This window comes from Passer domesticus, chromosome 23, assembly GCF_036417665.1.
Source record: "Passer domesticus isolate bPasDom1 chromosome 23, bPasDom1.hap1, whole genome shotgun sequence".
NCBI lineage: Eukaryota > Metazoa > Chordata > Aves > Passeriformes > Passeridae > Passer > Passer domesticus.
In genome coordinates, this window is record NC_087496.1 from 4,542,162 (window position 1) to 4,559,014 (window position 16,853).

The 16,853-nt window shown below is 43.1% G+C and overlaps 1 long non-coding RNA gene across 5 annotated transcripts; it reads right to left on the reverse strand.

The window, feature by feature from the left end:
* Positions 1–801: 801 nt before the first annotated feature.
* LOC135285422 (uncharacterized) lies at positions 802–3,210 on the reverse strand. Of its 5 annotated transcripts, XR_010350266.1 has the most exons (4): positions 2,643–3,208; positions 1,421–1,548; positions 1,243–1,342; positions 802–975 (listed from the first exon to the last, which is right to left on the reverse strand). It is a non-coding gene; the product is annotated as an uncharacterized LOC135285422 (long non-coding RNA). The 5 variants fall into 5 exon arrangements; XR_010350263.1 differs by having other exon boundaries at positions 802–1,342; positions 1,421–1,545; positions 2,643–3,210; XR_010350262.1 differs by having other exon boundaries at positions 802–1,342; positions 2,643–3,210.
* Positions 3,211–16,853: the final 13,643 nt, after the last annotated feature.

The window sequence follows — 16,853 nt, forward strand, 5'->3', positions numbered from 1 at the left end:
GAAATCCAACATAAATAATCTATCCTCAGACTTTCTGGGGTCCATTTAAAAGTCTTTATTCACTTGTTAACCCAGGCTAGCCTTGCTTAACTTCCACTTCCAGATAAAAATCATGACCTAGAAAAAAATTTTTGCTGTGGAAGCAGCAATGTTCGTAATTGAAGTGCAGGGGAAGGAAAGATAAAAGCACTGGGGAAAGGCATTAAGTTTCTTTGGAGGCCTGGGGAGAAACATATTTGAGCTTTAATGTGGGATGACATGTGCAGACTTAATAAAGAGTTGTTAGATCACGATCCAGCTTCCTGCATCCTCTCCCCTGAATTCCAGGCATGAAGCACCAGGCTCTGGTCAGAAGCACTTCTGCTTTCTCCTTAAGTGCACTGGGTTTGTTTGCCAGGACATTTTGGGTTGTTTTTTTTTTTTTTTTAATCTCTGCTCGTCCTATGCAGCAATTACTTTATCTCCTTGTTAGGAAAATTCATCCACAAACACCAGAGGTTGATGTTCAAAAAGGAGACAGAGGAGTCCTGGAATCTTATTCCAATAAAGGGAGAGGCCATGGGGCATTTCCCTGGGATCTCCCAGAATTTTAGGGAATACCGCCTCCTCTTTATCCCACTTTCCCAGCCACATTTCCCTCTCTCTTTCCCCATGGCTGAGGTACTTGAGAGGTTCAGACTTCCCAGAATGCCTGATACCAAAGATCTTCCTCTAATGTACAACCCTCCCCTTTAATTTTTATTCTTATGGAATTTAGGGGTTTTCCCCATTGTTTCTTTCATCTTTCAATGTCCAATTCCATTTATCAGCAAACCTAAAGTTTATTTGTACAAGCAAATATCATTTTTCCATTCATCACTCAGTGGAATCCTTCCCATTGTTTCTTTTCTCTCTCAGTGCTGGTTTTATCCACCAGCAGACCCACAGCTTGTTTGGAAAGACAAATCCACTATTCCCCTCACCCTGGAACGGCTCCTGCAAAGAAATGAGCTTTAATTCCTGTCCTTTCCTCCTTGCCCCATGAACCCTTCCCAGACTTTTTGCTTCAAACCCTTCCCAGAGTTTTTGTTCCAACCCTTCCCAGAGTTTTTGCTTCAAACCCTTCCCAGAGTTTTTGTTCCAACCCTCCCCAGAGTTTTTGCTGCCCGGGGTGTTCTGCAGGACTGGAAACGCTCCCTGCCACATTTCACAGTTCATTTTCAGAGCAATGTACCGCTCCAGGAAAACATCACAGCGAGGCACCTTTCATCTCCTCAGTGTCCTTCTTTGCTTGCTCTTCTCTGGAGCTTTCACAAACAGCCAGATGGAAACAGCACAAACACAGGTTAAAGCCAAGCGTCTGCTGTGTGTAAGGAAAAAAAAAAAAAAGTTTAGAATTCCTTGTAACTTCCATGAGATGTAAAATTAAAATAAAAAATACCTGTATTGATGCCGAATGTTTTTATTATTTGGGGTTAGGGTTAGCTTTAAGCTCCACTTTGCAGGAGGTCCCGAGATTCCAGCTCGGCAGGGGCTCCACCTGCTGGGACACGGGACAGCCTCGGGCTGCTGGATGAGAATTAAAGATATACCATGAAAAATCACTGTATTTTCACAAGGATGAAGAAATAGATATTCATTCTTGTCACGAATTGATTTTTTTTTTTAAGAACAGCACAGAAAAATCAAATTATTTCGTTTTTAAAGGCAGCTCATCAATCCTGGGGAGCTGAAGCGTTTCAGGACAGACCCAGATGTTGGAATATCAAGGAGCTCCTTCTCCGTGCCTTGTTTTTATCCATTTCTGCTGGATGTGGGACTGAACTATGTTGATTAAAGTAGTTAAAAAGCACTTTGAAATCTTCAGCAAAGACCCGGTGCCCGGTGTCTGTGTGATTAAAATTTCCAACTAACGAGCTGCACTTGGCACCGCATTTCTTTGATATGGATTTGATAGAATTGCCCAGAAACTCCTTTGAAAAATGCAAATTAAAATCTACCAAATAGCTCTTGTCTCTCTACAGCAGAAAGAAGAGTAAAAAAAGTAATTAACAAGAAAATTGTTGTAAGGTGAGGCTGTAAAAGGGGAATTAAAGAGCTGGGAGCATCCCCTGCTCCCGGGTTTCAGCCCCTTCCTCCCGGCCGAGCCCACGAGGTGGCACCGTTTCTAAAAGAATAAAACTCAGGAATTAATTATTTCCTAATCCGTTAACCAGCGGTCAAACACAACCCTCGAGTTTGGAGAAGTTGGGAGCTGGCTTTTCACCCAAGAAAACAGCTTTTAAATCCCAATTTTTCCTTTAAACCGACACTGAGAAGGAAATAAAAAATCGAATTAAAAAGAAATATAAAAGATTAAAAAGAAGTAAAAAGTCGGATTAAAAAGAAACAAAAATATTATAAAGAAATAAAAATTATAAATTATAAAAATTTATAAAATTATAACGAAATAAAAAGTCCGTTCTGCATTTCCAGAGCAGAGCAGAGAGCTCAGAGAGGCTCTTCAATGCCCCAAAAAATCAAATTACACCCGGGCACCTCCTCTGAGGGGCAGGATGAGCCTCACTTCAGTCTCTACAATATAAATTATAGAACCTTTGGTCTCTATAATATAAATATTTTGTTTTAGCAGCAGCTGCTGCCTGGATCCAGCTTTAATTAACCTGTGCCTTGGTGCCCCAGAGCTCTCCTCCTGTTGTGCATCTCCTCTCCAGCCTGATTTTCATAACAATAACATCAACAGAAGCGCCCTCATCAGTTCCATTGCTTTTGACATCTGCCTCAATATTTAATGATGGAACAGCCCCTGCCTTCCCTCCTCCCATCCCTCGCTCCAAGCCTCAGATTTTTGCCTGTTTCCATCTCCAAACGATGAAAATGCTCCCGTTTTCCTGTTCAGGCGCTGAGAAATGTTGAATTTCCACTTAGCAAAATAATCCCGATTTTTCCCCTCTCCCAGGAGCAGTTTAGCAATGTCAGTACCCACAGAACATTTCCTGCAGGTGTCCAATGAAAACAAAATTGTCCCCACTGCAAATTAATGGAGAAGCAGTGAATTTAAAAGCCTTCATTAAGTAGATCTAATTAAGATATCCTAACTCCTGAGAATCCAACCATGGTGATGCCACCCTTGAATTAAGCTCATCTTCAAAACCTTCAGCTGATACAAAGCTGAGATCAAAGTTAAAATCAGTCCTTGCCTTCACCTCGTTTTTCTGAGAACAAGGGACAAGTGACACCTGTTTGGGTGATTTATTCATCAATATTGCAATAACAGGAAGACAGAATTTATCCTTAATTAACAAAACCGATAATAATAAAAAAAATTAATTATAATAAATAAAATGAGTTATAATAAATAAAACTATATTTTAATATATAATAATATAAAATTTTAAATTATTATATATTCTATTTATTTATATATTATAATAATATATTAAATAATATAAATAAATATATTTATTTATTAAATATATAATTATTATTTATATATAATTATCAAATTATTAAATATATAATTATAGTATATATTATTATATATAATAATAATATTAGATATGTTATCATAATATAATAAATGGAAATATAATATTAAATAATATTATATTTATTTATATTATATATAAATATAATTTTTATATAATAAATAAATATAATATGATTTATTATAATAGATAATAAAATGAATAATTAAGAAATCATAATAAAATTAATAATAAATAAAATATCAATATAAATAACAAAATAATAAAATTTGTTTATAACATAAATAATAAGTGGTCTTATTTTATTTCGACTCCAGTGGATATTCCCAGCCAGGCTGAAGACTCCCAAGGGTTTCCTGCAGAGCATGAAAGCTGCAGGAATCCTGAGCTTGTGCAGCTAAAGATCACCCTGCCCTTCTCCGGGCCTGCTGTAATCGATGTGACAGAGGAGAAGCTGAAACAAGGTGACATTTTCTACTTCAGTGTGCAAAACACCGGCCAGGAGTGGGTTTGCATTCCCAAACCAGCAGCAGCACCTTCCCAGCCGAGGGGGAACATCCCAGAACTCCCCTGGCACCCGCACGGGATGGCAGAGCCCTGCAAAGGTGCAGGGTGAGCTTTCCTCCAGAGCAGCGACAAAACCGGGCCCAAAACCCGCTCAGATTTTCCCCATCTATGGCAAATTCCCGTTTTCAACCACTGAAATCTTCCCTCACCTCACTACACCCTTCTCCTGACTGTGGCATCTCCTCATTTCTCCTCCCGTTCATTTTCCAGTAGCTTTTCCCTGGGATCTTGTGGAAAGGAGTCCCTAGACAGCCCAAAAAGCTGTTCCAGGAGAGGGCCATCCCTTCTCCCAAAATTCCCTGTTCTTTCCAAGAGAGGGCCATCCCTTCTCCCAAAATTCCCTGTCCTTTCCAAGAGAGGGCCATCCCTTCTCCCAAAATTCCCTGTTCTTTCCAAGAGAGGGCCATCCCTTCTCCCAAAATTCCCTGTTCTTTCCAAGAGAGGGCCATCCCTTCTCCCAAAATTCCCTGTCCTTTCCAAGAGAGGGCCATCCCTTCTCCCAAAATTCCCTGTTCTTTCCAAGAGAGGGCCATCCCTTCTCCCAAAATTCCCTGTTCTTTCCAAGAGAGGGCCATCCCTTCTCCCAAAATTCCTTTCCTTTCCAAGAGAGGGCCATCCCTTCTCCCAAAATGCCACATTCTTCCCAAGAGAGGGCCATCCCTTCTGCCAAAATTCCCTGTCCTTTCCAAGAGAGGGCCATCCCTTCTCCCAAAATTCCCTGTCCTTTCCAAGAGAGGGCCATCCCTTCTCCCAAAATTCCCTGTCCTTTCCAAGAGAGGGCCATCCCTTCTCCCAAAATTCCCTGTCCTTTCCAAGAGAGGGCCATCCCTTCTCCCAAAATTCCCTGTTCTTTCCAAGAGAGGGCCATCCCTTCTCCCAAAATTCCTTTCCTTCCCAAGAGAGGGTCATCCCTTCTCCCAAAATTCCCTGTCCTTTCTCCTCAGGCAGAATGAGTTAATGCCAAGGCACAGCTGGATAAAGCCACTTGGAGTTCTGTTCTCGTGCCAGACTGAGGGCAATGAAATAAAATGGGAGAAGACTTTTCCCCTTTGGTCAGAATTGGAGGATTAACTCGTAAAAACTGGGAGCTCTAATTAACACAAGGAGCTGAACCTAACAATGTTCACAGAATCACAGAATTACAGGATCACAGGATCAATCACAGGACCAGAGAATCAGAGAATCACAGGATCACACAATTACAGGACCACAGAATCAGAGAATCACAGCATCACAGGATCACAGAATACCAAAATCACAGAATTACAGCATCACAGGATCAATCACAGGACCAGAGAATCATAAAATCACAGGATCACAGAATCCCAGATTCCCAAAATCACAGGATCACAGAATCTCAAAATCCCAGAATCACAGCATGAGCTAGGTCAGAAAAAACCTTTGAGATCATCAAGTGAAAGCCATTCTCAGGTGGCACAGCACTGAGTTGATGCTGATTTAATGGGGAGTTTCCATGCAATTCTCAAATCCATGATGTGTTCATCAGAAGTTCTGGAAGATAAAGGAATTTTCTCTCTTTTATCTTTCACCAAATCAACTAAGCTCCTTCAGAGCGTGTTTGGTTCCTGACTGTTCTTGCACTGCTCCTTCATCTGACCCTGAAACTTATAAAAAATAACATCCAGAAACCAAGATTCCAACCAACAGAGGCTTTGGAAGCAGCAATGCTGACACTCAGTGAGGGGCACTAATCCTGACAGAGCACGAGCTGTGAATTATTCATCCCCGTGACATTTTCCTCTCCTCTTTGTGGGCAGACACTGGAAAAGCCACAGGATGTGGCAGATGATCTGTAACAATCTCCATATCTGGCTGGAATATTTTTCCTTTTTTTAACAGGCTTTTAGTTATGTTCAGTAGAGTGAGGAGCTTTATTCAGACACCAAGGGACAGCTCCCAAAAAGTCCAAAAGTTTCACCAAACATGGAGAAACCCAATTTTCGAGGTGCACATCCAGCTTTAAATTCATGCTCAGTAGAGGGAGGAGCTTTATCCAGACACCAAGGGACAGCTCCCAGAAAAAGCAGCTTTGAGCTCTGTTCCCATGCCAGGCTGAGGGGAATGAAATAAAATGGGAGAAGACTGTTCCAAGTCCAGAAGTCCCACCAAACATGGAGAAACCCAATCTTTGACGTGCACATCCAGCTCTAAATTCACATTGGCACCACAGTTTTGGTCAGTAGAGGAGACACTGGAGTTATTCCCCTGCCTGCCTCCTCCATTACAGAACTCCAACCCCCTGCTGCCCCTCGGGCTCCTCTGCAGCCAGGTCCTGTCAGATCTGCTGCCAAATTATTGCCAGGAATGGCTGAGCCTGTCAATGCAGAGCTTGGAGTGAGCAGCCACTCTCAGAGCATCAATCAACAGAACAAACCACACACCACCTGGCCCTGAGCAGGGCTGGTCTCTGCTTCAGAGCTCTCTTTGATTCCCAGAGATATTTGAGATATTTGCTGCTCCATCCCTCCATCCTCAGCCCTTCAACAGCAGCAAAGCTTTCACTTGGATGTGACTGAACAAAATACAGCAGAGGGGAAGGAAGAGTGAGCTGCACAAAGAAGATTTTATCACATTTATGATCACCTGGACAGGTGAAAGTTGTCTCAGCAGAAGGCCCCACCACAGACTACCTTTCCTAGCAGATGGCAGAAAACACAGCTGCTTTTTCAACCTTTCTCTGCATGGAATTCAAAATAAACTCTGGCTCTCCTTCCCTTCTGAAGCTCAGAGGATTCATAACTCCAGTTATTCAATGAAGGGATCAAAATCAGCTGCCAGATATGGGTGGTGGTGCAGGAAAAGCTCACAAAGATTGGAAAAGACCCCAAGGATGATTAAGTTCATCTCTGTCCAAGCAGCCTGTGATGAACCAGAGCAGAGCACTGAGTGCCACAGCCAAACTGCTGAGTCAGAACAGCCAAGGAGATGTGATAGAGAAGCTGGAGTTAATGTCCTTTTATTCTGAGAGGCTAAAATCAATTTAAACCCCAGCCTAATATCAGGCAAAGGCCAGATCTTGGCCTGTCCCCTCTGTCAGCAAAACCCCTTCAGGTGTTCACAGCAACAACAGTGATCCTGCATTCCCCTGTCCCAGAAGATGAAATTGTGATGAGTTTTCTGTCCCAGAAGATGAACTCCTCGTGAGTTTTCTCCCCGTTTTTCTCTCCCTGTAAGGAATGGGATGCTATAGTAAAATCAGGGTGCCCCAGACATGGGGAATGATTGGTATCTGCCTCCAGTGATTCAGAATGCTCAACAATTGTTTTATTAAACTACATTATATTACATTACATTAGATTATATTAAAGAGTACTACACTACAAAGAACATTACAGAAAAACCCATGACTGTCTTGAGACAGCCAGGACACAGCTTTGACCCAACAGGCCAATTAATACAAACAACCATCACCAGTGTCCAATTAAGAACTCCCTTCAGGTAAACAATCTTCCTAACACATTCCAAACAACAGGAGCAGCAAGTACAGATAAGAATTGTTTTCTCTCTCTCTGTTCTTCTCCAGGAAAAAAACTGAGAGAATTATCTCTCTGTTAGAGAATGTGAATGCCCCAGGATGCAGCGGTGGGGAAAGGCTCCATCTGCACACTTGGCAGTGCCAGAATCCCACCCAGCATCCCCCTGCTCACACACAGCAGGGCACAACTTCCTACAATTTATCTCCCCAGGAGCTTTTTTGCTTCATCATCTCCCAGACATGTTATTTTGTCTTCAGCTCCAAAGGGACACACGATGTTCTGGGGAAAGATATTTGCATTTTGAAAGCATTTCCATTAACTGGCTTTTCCTCTTTTTTTTTTTTTTTATTTTTTTTCCCTTTACTTTTTGAAGGTCACATAAATAATTCAGGGCTACATGCTGAAAGAACATGCAAAGCTCAACTTTGGACAGGGACTGGAGCTGAAGGAGAGATTTCCATGAGCAGAGGATCACAGCTCATCCAAGTGCTGCTCCACTCAGCATGGAAAGCTGAGCAATAATACAGCACAAAAACACACAGAGGTGCTTCAAGGGATTCAGGAGCCCTGGATCCTGTGACACAGGCAGAGGGACATGGGCCACCGTGTCCGAGTGACTCAGATCAAAGCTCAGGGCTGTTTATGCTCTGTGAAATTCCTCAGCGGTGCTGGTGGGGTGGGAGATGAAAAACGGAGATGTGAATAGACCAGATGAAAATAATTGGGTTTATCTTTCATTTGTCCAGCTCTATGGAGTGAAAATGGTTTGGTTTTTGTCCAATCTCTGAAGGTAATGCACAGAAATTAGCTGTAAACTCTGCTGGTCATTAAGCAAAGCAGCTTCCTCCAAAAATAAAATCAATACACAGGAGTTCTCCTGCATATGGAGCCAGAAAAATTCCAGGTTACACCTCAGCTTTATACGACCAAAATTTCAACATTTGATTTTATTCCTCTAAGTCAGCGCTGGAGAGGGAGGAGCACTCCCTCCTGGGTGGGAATTTACACACTCCTTGCAAGAATTTACACAATCCTTGCAAGAATTAACAAACCTTTTGCAAGAATTTACACTCATTGCAAGAATTTACACACTTTTTTCAAGAATTTACACACCTTTTGCAAGAATTTACACTCCTTGCAAGAATTTACACACTCTTTTCAAGAATTTGCACTCTTTTCAGGAATTTACACACTCATTGCAAGAATTTACACACTCCTTGCAAGAATTTACACACTCTTTTCAAGAATTTTCACTCTCTTTGCAGGAATTTACACACTCCTTGCTGCCTGGAGCTGCTGCCAGGCCTGGCCTGGTTTGGGCAGCAGCTGGAGGGGAGATTCCCCAGGGACTGGAGGTTCCATTCACACCCAAAGTCTGCACTCCCAGCACAGTCCCTGTCCCCTGCTCCCAGCCCATCCTTCAGCACATCCTCAAGCCCTAAAAGACTCCATCTCACCCAAGGTTGATTAATTCCCTGAAATTCATTGCCATGACAAAAACACGAGCCAGAGCTGTCAAGTTTCTGTTAGGAGCAGGAAATGAGTCACCTAAACCTGGGATCCACTTTCCTGCAGCATCTGTTCCTCATCTGGGGGCAGAGCAGTGACACCGAGCATCATCTCACACACGGGATACAGGACTTGGATCCAGCAGCCACAGGGAAGTGCAGCTGGTAGCCCCGGAGGGGTGAGCCAAAGGGCCTGCTCCACTGACAGAAGGAAAATCCTGCTCCTGGAGAAGGAAATTCCCTGTTCCTGGCAAAGGCGGCGTGTTCTGAGTGGCTGTGCTGCAGTGTACAAATCACATTTCTCCCCCACGCTGAGCGGTTTTCATTCCTGACCTCTCTGTCCTTTCCCCTCCCCTCCACCTTTTAAAAATATTTTGCATTTTAAGTCGGTCGCGCAAAAAATAATGTTTGAGTTTGGAGCTTTTCCAGGTTGGAGCCTTCACATCCCTGTCAGCAGAAGCCTCTGAGTTAAGAGAAAGAAATTTGCAAAAATCTGACACCTGCCACTTTCCATTGAGCTTTGGGTGGAAAATGTCCCTGGCCTCTTCCATTTTTAATGTCAGAGCCAGCCTGGCGGAAAAGATTACCTCAGGTAAAGTCATTGGGAACAGGAGCTGCTGCCAAAGCCCTCCCTCCACACAGCTCCTCCTTTTCCAGGGACAATCCTCCACGGGGAGCTGCTCACAGCCAGGATTTCTGCTCTCAGGGGGTGTTTGGGAGGCCAGGAACCAATCCTGATGGGATTCTCCTCTCCAGGAATGGGGTAGGGTGTCTTTGAAATGCCTTCAGAACAAAAAGCAGCCAATTTCAGCATCTGTAAGAGACTTAAGATTTCAGCTCTCAGGGGGTGTTTGGGAGGCCTGGAACCAATCCTGATGGGATCCTCGTGTGCCCTCTTCAATTCCTTCACAAGAATAAGGAGCCCATTTCAGAAGCTGGAAGAGAACAGAAGAGGACTTCTTCCTCTCCTGGTGTATTTGGGAGCGCAGCACCCAATCCTGATGGGATTCTCCTCTCCAGGAATGGGGCAGTGTCCTCTTTGAAATCCTTCACAAGAAAAACCAGCTCATTTCAGGAGCTAGAAGAGAATAGAAGAGGATTTCTGCTCTCAATGGGTATTTGTGAGTCCAGAATCCAATCCTGATGGGATTCTCCACACCAGGAATGGGGCAGTGTCCTCTTTGAAATCCTTCACAACAAAAACCAATCAATTTCAGCATCTGGAAGAGAACAGAAAAGGATTTCTGCTTTCAGGGGGTATCTGGGAGCCCAGCACCCAATCCTGGTGGGATTCTTCTCTCCAGGGATGGGGCAGTGTCCTCTTTGAAACACTTCACAAGAAAACCACCTCCTTTCAGGACCCAGAAGAGAACAGAAGAGGATTTCTTCCTCTCCTGGTGTATTTGTGAGGCCAGCACCCAATCCTGATGGGATTCTGCTCTCCAGGAATGGGCTCTGTGCCCTCCCTGAGTTCCTTCCCAATAAATCCAGCTGGTTTCAGGAGCTGGAAGAGAGCCAATGCAGGAACCTCCGCAGGTGTTTGACAGCTCTCAAATGCCCTTGTTAGTCTTCAAGGGGAGAATCTCCTTAGGAGAAGTCTGGTTTGTTCCCAAATCTGTAGGATTGTGTATTTGGGCCCTTCCCAGCCTGGGCTGCAGTAACAATAAATGAACAGCCTCCTCCTCTTCTACATAATAGCACTTCCAGAGCTCTTTTGTGCTGCAAACTGGGGAAAAAATATCTAAGGATCTATCAGAGCTTCCTAGAATCAAGAAATTATTGGGTATATTCCACATTTGTACAGAGGCTGCTCAGCTTTAGGTTTAAATACATTTGGATTGAAATGAATCTTATGGAAACACTTGGATTCCCTCCTCAGTTCCCTGGAAGAGACCAAGATCTCCAGCCCAGCAGAGACTGGAGACCTGGCAGGGCAGAATTCCTCCTCAGAAAGGAAATACAGAACCATCAGGGCTGTGCCACCAGGAACAGTGAGAAAGAAAATGAAACAATTACAAGAAAAGCAGACAGCTCCAAATTAAAATACTGCTGCCTCGGAGGTGATGCATTTCTGATTAAGGCTCAGTCCAAAGCCTGAAGGATGCCCAAATCTTACTAGACAACAATCAGGTCACTCAGACATGGAAACCTGGAAGGAACAGGGAATTCCTGAAGGAAACTCAGTAACAGAATAGCTGGAAAATTGTTCCCTTGTTATCTGTACAAGATAGAGCAGTTGTGGCACAACTAGAGCAAGATTTTACCAGACAGCACAGTAAATAAGGCTCACCTAATTAGTACTGGACTAATTACTTAAAAAACAAAAAAAAGCAAAACCAAAACCAAAAAAAATAAACACCAACAGAAAACACCTTTATCCTTCTGAAAAAAAATAGGATTTAAGTTCTGGCACAGCTCCTATCCCTGTCAGCACATGGAGATCCCAGCTCTGCTTCCTTCCCTTGGGTTCCTCAGGGATTCCTGCACTCCCTGAATCCCCCAGGACTCTCCAGCCCGGACTGAGCTGCTGGCAGGGCTGGGTGCCCTGACTCAGGCAGGAGGAGCCCATGGAGAGTGCAGGGCAGGCTCATCCAGCCCTCTCTCAGCTTAATGGATTCCTTTAGCACAACACAAATTCCCTTTTTTAATCCAGAACCGTGCTCCAAGTGCCACTTGGAGCTGAATATTATAACTTGAATGTTCCAAAATAGAAGGAAATAAAAGCAAAAGAGATGTCATTCTTTCCTCTCTAATGCCGTAAGATACTGATGCTCTTTATTTATTGATGGAGTGCTCTCACTCCGGTCTAGCAACCTCAACATCTTCATGAATATTTCTGTGCACAGGGGAAGGAGATCCTTCCGCTGCTTGCCTTTCTGCTGGGACCATGAAAAAAACTGGGTTCCTTTGAGATGCTGGGCTATTGTCATTTGGCTGCTGAGAAACAGGAGCAAACTCATCTTGGTTATCTGCTCTGACTAAACTCCTTCTAACCCACAGAAACCCAGGCTCAAGTAGCTAGGAAGAAATATTGAATATGGAATAAATATTCATTTAATAATGATTAATTTAATAATAATTCATTCACAGCATGGCAAGAGCTGTTCCACACCCTTGAACCAGGAATGGTGGGAGGAAGAGAGGAACAGAACAGGGAAGGAGACTCCCATGAATACATTATCATTCACAGGATTATTTAAGATAAACTTGTGGTACATAAAGCTCTGCTAGAGTTTCTGGGAGTTTAATTCACGACAGCAAAGAATCTTCTCAGTTTTCCAACAGAGACTTAGAATTTCTCAATCCTTGGGACAGCCACATCAATACCCACAGCAATGACTCCTGAGGGTGATTTATCAGCTCTATGTGAAGAAAAAAAGGGGGAATGGGATTCCCTCATGAATGGCACTGGGTGGGTCAGTCCAACACACTGATCTGAAATGAGAATTCCAGCAGGAGCCTGCCTCCAGAGCCTCAGAGAGGAGACAGATAGATCTGCTGTCAGAAGAGATGTTCCTGTGAAAGCAGAGCAGACAGAGCCTGCCAGGGGCAGCTCCTGCTCAGCTCCTGCCTCCTGGGAGGAAAGAGCTGCTCCCTGCTGCCTGCCCTGAGCAGTTATCCCAATATTCCCAATATTCCCATTATTCCCATTGCCCCACTCCTGCCTCTTCCAGGTTGCCCCAAAGCCCAACCAATTTGCTCAGAGCCCAGGGAAGAGCACAGGAGCATGAGGGAAGAGATGAGACATTTCCTGCCTTTTATCCCACTGCTCCAGCTTTTCTGAGGGCTGGGCTTCATCCACTCCTCAAACACGGACAGGGAAACTTCTGAGAGCAGATCCCTCGTGGTCACTCAAGATTTCCTCTCTCCAGTGTCCCCTGGGTTTAAATGGCTTCGATTGGTGCACCTGGGGCTGTCAGGAGAGGGAACAAAATGATAATAATATCATTATCAGTGAGCAGGAAGCTTCCCAAGTCATATATCATATTATATCATATTATACAAAACTATACTATACTAAAGAATACAGAAAGGATACTTACAGAATGTTAAAAAGATAATAATGAAAACTCATTACTCCTTCCAGAGTCCTGACACAGCTTGGCCCCAGTTGGCCAATAAGTCAAAACAATTCACATGAAACCAATGAAACAATCACCTGCTGGATAAACAGTCTTCAAACACATTCCACGGGTGAGCAAAACAGAGGAGAAGCAATGAGATAAAATTGTTTTCCTTTTTCTTGGAGGCTTCTCAGCTTCCCAGGAGAGAAATCCTGGGCAAAAGAATTTTTCAGAAAATATGAATGTGACAATTTGAGGCCTTCCATTTGTAGGTACCTTCCTTAAATACCAAAAATCTGAGTTTAGGCACAGGGATTTCAGGGAATCCTAAAAGCAATACCTCCGAGTTGTGCTCCTGTGCAACAGGACTCCAAATCATGGTTTGCAGTAATTAAATGGAGCAGTTCCACTGGGGTGAGCAGCACAATTAAACAGAGAATTAAAAAAGAATTAAACAGAGAAATGGAGAGGGCAGGGATGTGGGAAATCACAGTGACCATTCACTCCCACAGGGAAATGCTGGAGCCTCCCCTGCCCTTCCCTGGGTGAGCTTTAGGCCCAGTGACACCTTCTTGAGTCTTTCTTCAGCATCTTTCTTTCTGTTCTCCTCCATTTTACTCTCACTTAAATTCAGTTTATGCACTCAAATCCCTCCCCAGCACACTTAGGAAAAAAGCAATTCCAGAGTGTTGAAAAATCCAAGGATTTTACCTTGCACTAAAAGAAACAATTTGTCTTTTTCAGAGTCATTACTTCCACTTAAATTCCTCTTCCTGGCCAGTTCATTCAGCTTTTCCCCCAACACTTTCTATTATTATTACATATAAATTAATTAATAATAAAAATTCATTGGTTTTAATATATTAATTAATTCATTAATGAATAATAAAAAAATAAGGCCTATAAGCTTACAAGCCTTTTTTTTTTTGCCTTTTGTCCCCTGACCCTCCCTGTTTAATCCCCTGAACCCTACACCTGCACTCCTCTGCACCCTCACATTTTTTCCTTGCAGCTGGGGCCTGAAACTTGAAGGAAAAGAGAAATTCTTGTTTGCTTATGATGCCTTGGTGCATTTTTTAGACCACTGGATGGTCTAAAAATGCACCAAAGTCTGACTTTCTGGTCTGACTTTCTTCTCAGGAGTGTTCTTAGAGCTTGGTTTGTAAACAAAGGTCTTGTGCTGTAAAAATATTTCAAGATTTTATGGTGACAAAAATTCAGCCTTGTAGGTTTTGACCTGGTTTGCTTTCTAGCAAAGACTCAGTGTCACAGGTTTGTGCTCAGCTCTTTGTTTTTGAAGCATCACTGTGAAGTTAGAAGATTAAAAATGCTCTTTCTTTGTGTGAGGACAACTTTAAGTCTGTTGAGTTTCAGCCTCAAGGAGGAAAATATGCCTATAAAACAATAATAGGAAAATAAGACTATAAAACAATAATATTTTTTATAAAACAATAAGAATATAAAACAAAATAAATTGCTTTTCCCTCAAACAAACAAAAGTAAACCTTGGAGCTCTGTGCACTGAGGCTCTGAGCTTTAAAGAGCTTTTCAGTTGTTTTTTTTCCCTCAAATACATTTGCTGACACTGTGAGTGCTGAGCCTCATTGAAGGGATATTTTCCTACTGATACTAAATGACTAATTGTGCTTTTATAATCAATTATTGAAGCCTGGCTGAGAGAGGAGAGCTCCTTCAACAACCACTGCTTAAGAAAGCAGGCTCTGCCTCCCACAAAATACAAACCAGCCTTTCCTCCAGTGGCTGGTTGTGAAAAGAAATCTGTGTGAAGGGTTTTATTTCTCCCCTAACATTTTTTGTTGTCTGTTTTGAGGCTTGTTTGGGTCATTTGGGTTTTTTTCCCCTGGTGTTCTTGGTGCTTTATTTCAGTTGCAACCCCAAAAATGGAACAGAAATGGGTTTTTTGCTCAAGAGATTCAAAGTGATGAATGAATTTTGTTCTTTTAGTGGTTTTATCAAGAAGCTGCTCAGATCATTTAAACTGAGTGAGGGAAGCTGATACAGGGAATCTTGGAGAAGGGGCAAAAAGGAATCAGCAGCAATAGTGGGAGTTTTGGACAGAAAATGCAGCTTTTGGATAAGTTTTGGGTGGTGGGGACATTAAAACACCACTGAGAAGAGAACGAGCAGCTCTGCAGCACTGGGGGACAGCTCAGGCTCAAGGAGGGGTTTCCTTGGAGGAGGAAGAGCAAAGTGAAAGGAATAAATTGATCAACCAAAAAAATCAGTTGGGATTAGAGAAAGAGTCCTACACATGTTAGAGGGGTGTAAAACCTGTTAAACTGTGCTGGGCAAGCTCCTAGGATGTGAGATTTAAGATTTAAGATTTAAGATTTGAGATTTAAGATTTAAGATTTAAGATTTAAGATTTAAGATTTAAGGGAATGTGTTTTCTGAAAGGTTTCATCATCCAAATGTCAAGGGGCTGAAACTGAGGCAGCTCCAAAAAATTGATTTGTGCCCAAGAGGATTTCTGCAGATTTTTATAGCCAGGTGTTTTAATCTGAGCTTAAAGGTTGGGCTCTGTCAACAGCAGTACAAAAACTCTGAAATACTGAAAATCTAATTCAGTTTACCAGTTTTTCACAAAACTTTTTGCTTTGATGCTTATCTCCAACATCAGTTTCCCTCCCCCTGCTCTCCCCGGTGAGAATTCCCGATGCATCCCCCGTGGAGCAGCAGCTGGGAGCTCACAACCCTCCTGGAAGGAATTCCTCCCTCCTGGAAGCACAAAGAGCTGCAGAGAGGAGCTTTTCCCCCAACCCAGAACCAGCATGGGCTGTGTGGGTGAGCAGCACCTCTGCCCTCCCTGCAGCTCTGCAGGAGCCACAACCAGAGGGAGAACCCCAGTGCACCCCAAAGGAGGAGCTGATGTGGGAACAGGCTCTGGAATGGGATGAACATAAAGAAAATGAAATTTTTCACACACAGCCTCCCTTTTCCACCCTCCATCCTCCTCCCCAGCCCCCTGGGATGTGAATTTTTCTAGAGGAAACCTCCTTTGAGGTGTTTCTCCCAAAATTGCCCTAAACCGGGACAGAGGGACAAACAAAACTTTATTTTAAAATAAAGTTTTAAAACTTTAAACCCTGTTTAAAAGTAAAGTTTTGTTGGGGGGAGGCTGGGCAGGCAGTGCAGGGTGCCAGCACTCCTCTGCCTCTCCCTGGGGAGGAATTGATCCTATTAAATCCATCAGGGAATTCACAGCAGAGCCAGGGACATCTTGTGTCACACTCCTAATGCACAGAGACAAGCTCTGTGCTGCCTGGCCTGCAGAAAAAATGAATTTTTCTCCATTGATTTTGTCCTGCTCTGAGAATTGAGGGGGGTTTAGGTGCATTCATTAAGGAAATCAGGTTTGGACAAGTGCGTGGGGAAAAGTTCTGGGGGAATCTTGGGATTTGGTTAGGGGGGATGGACAGAGCTGCTCTGTGGGAACTGTGACATTCACCTAATCTAGACCTAATCAGTCTAGATTAGATAAAAATTCACCTAATCAGTCTAGACTAGACAAAAATGCTGTTTGAAACATTGTAATACAAAGAGAAAATCAGTTCTGGAGAGGAGGAGCCAAATGCTGCTCTTGTCTCCATCTGAGGCTGGGAGGGGCAAACAAAACTTGGATGAAACTGGGTGCAAAAGGATGATTTTTATCCCTTTTATTCTCTCTGGATCTATCCAAAACTAGGGTTTGATTTTGGTTCTAGGATTCAAAGATCTGGGTTTTGATCT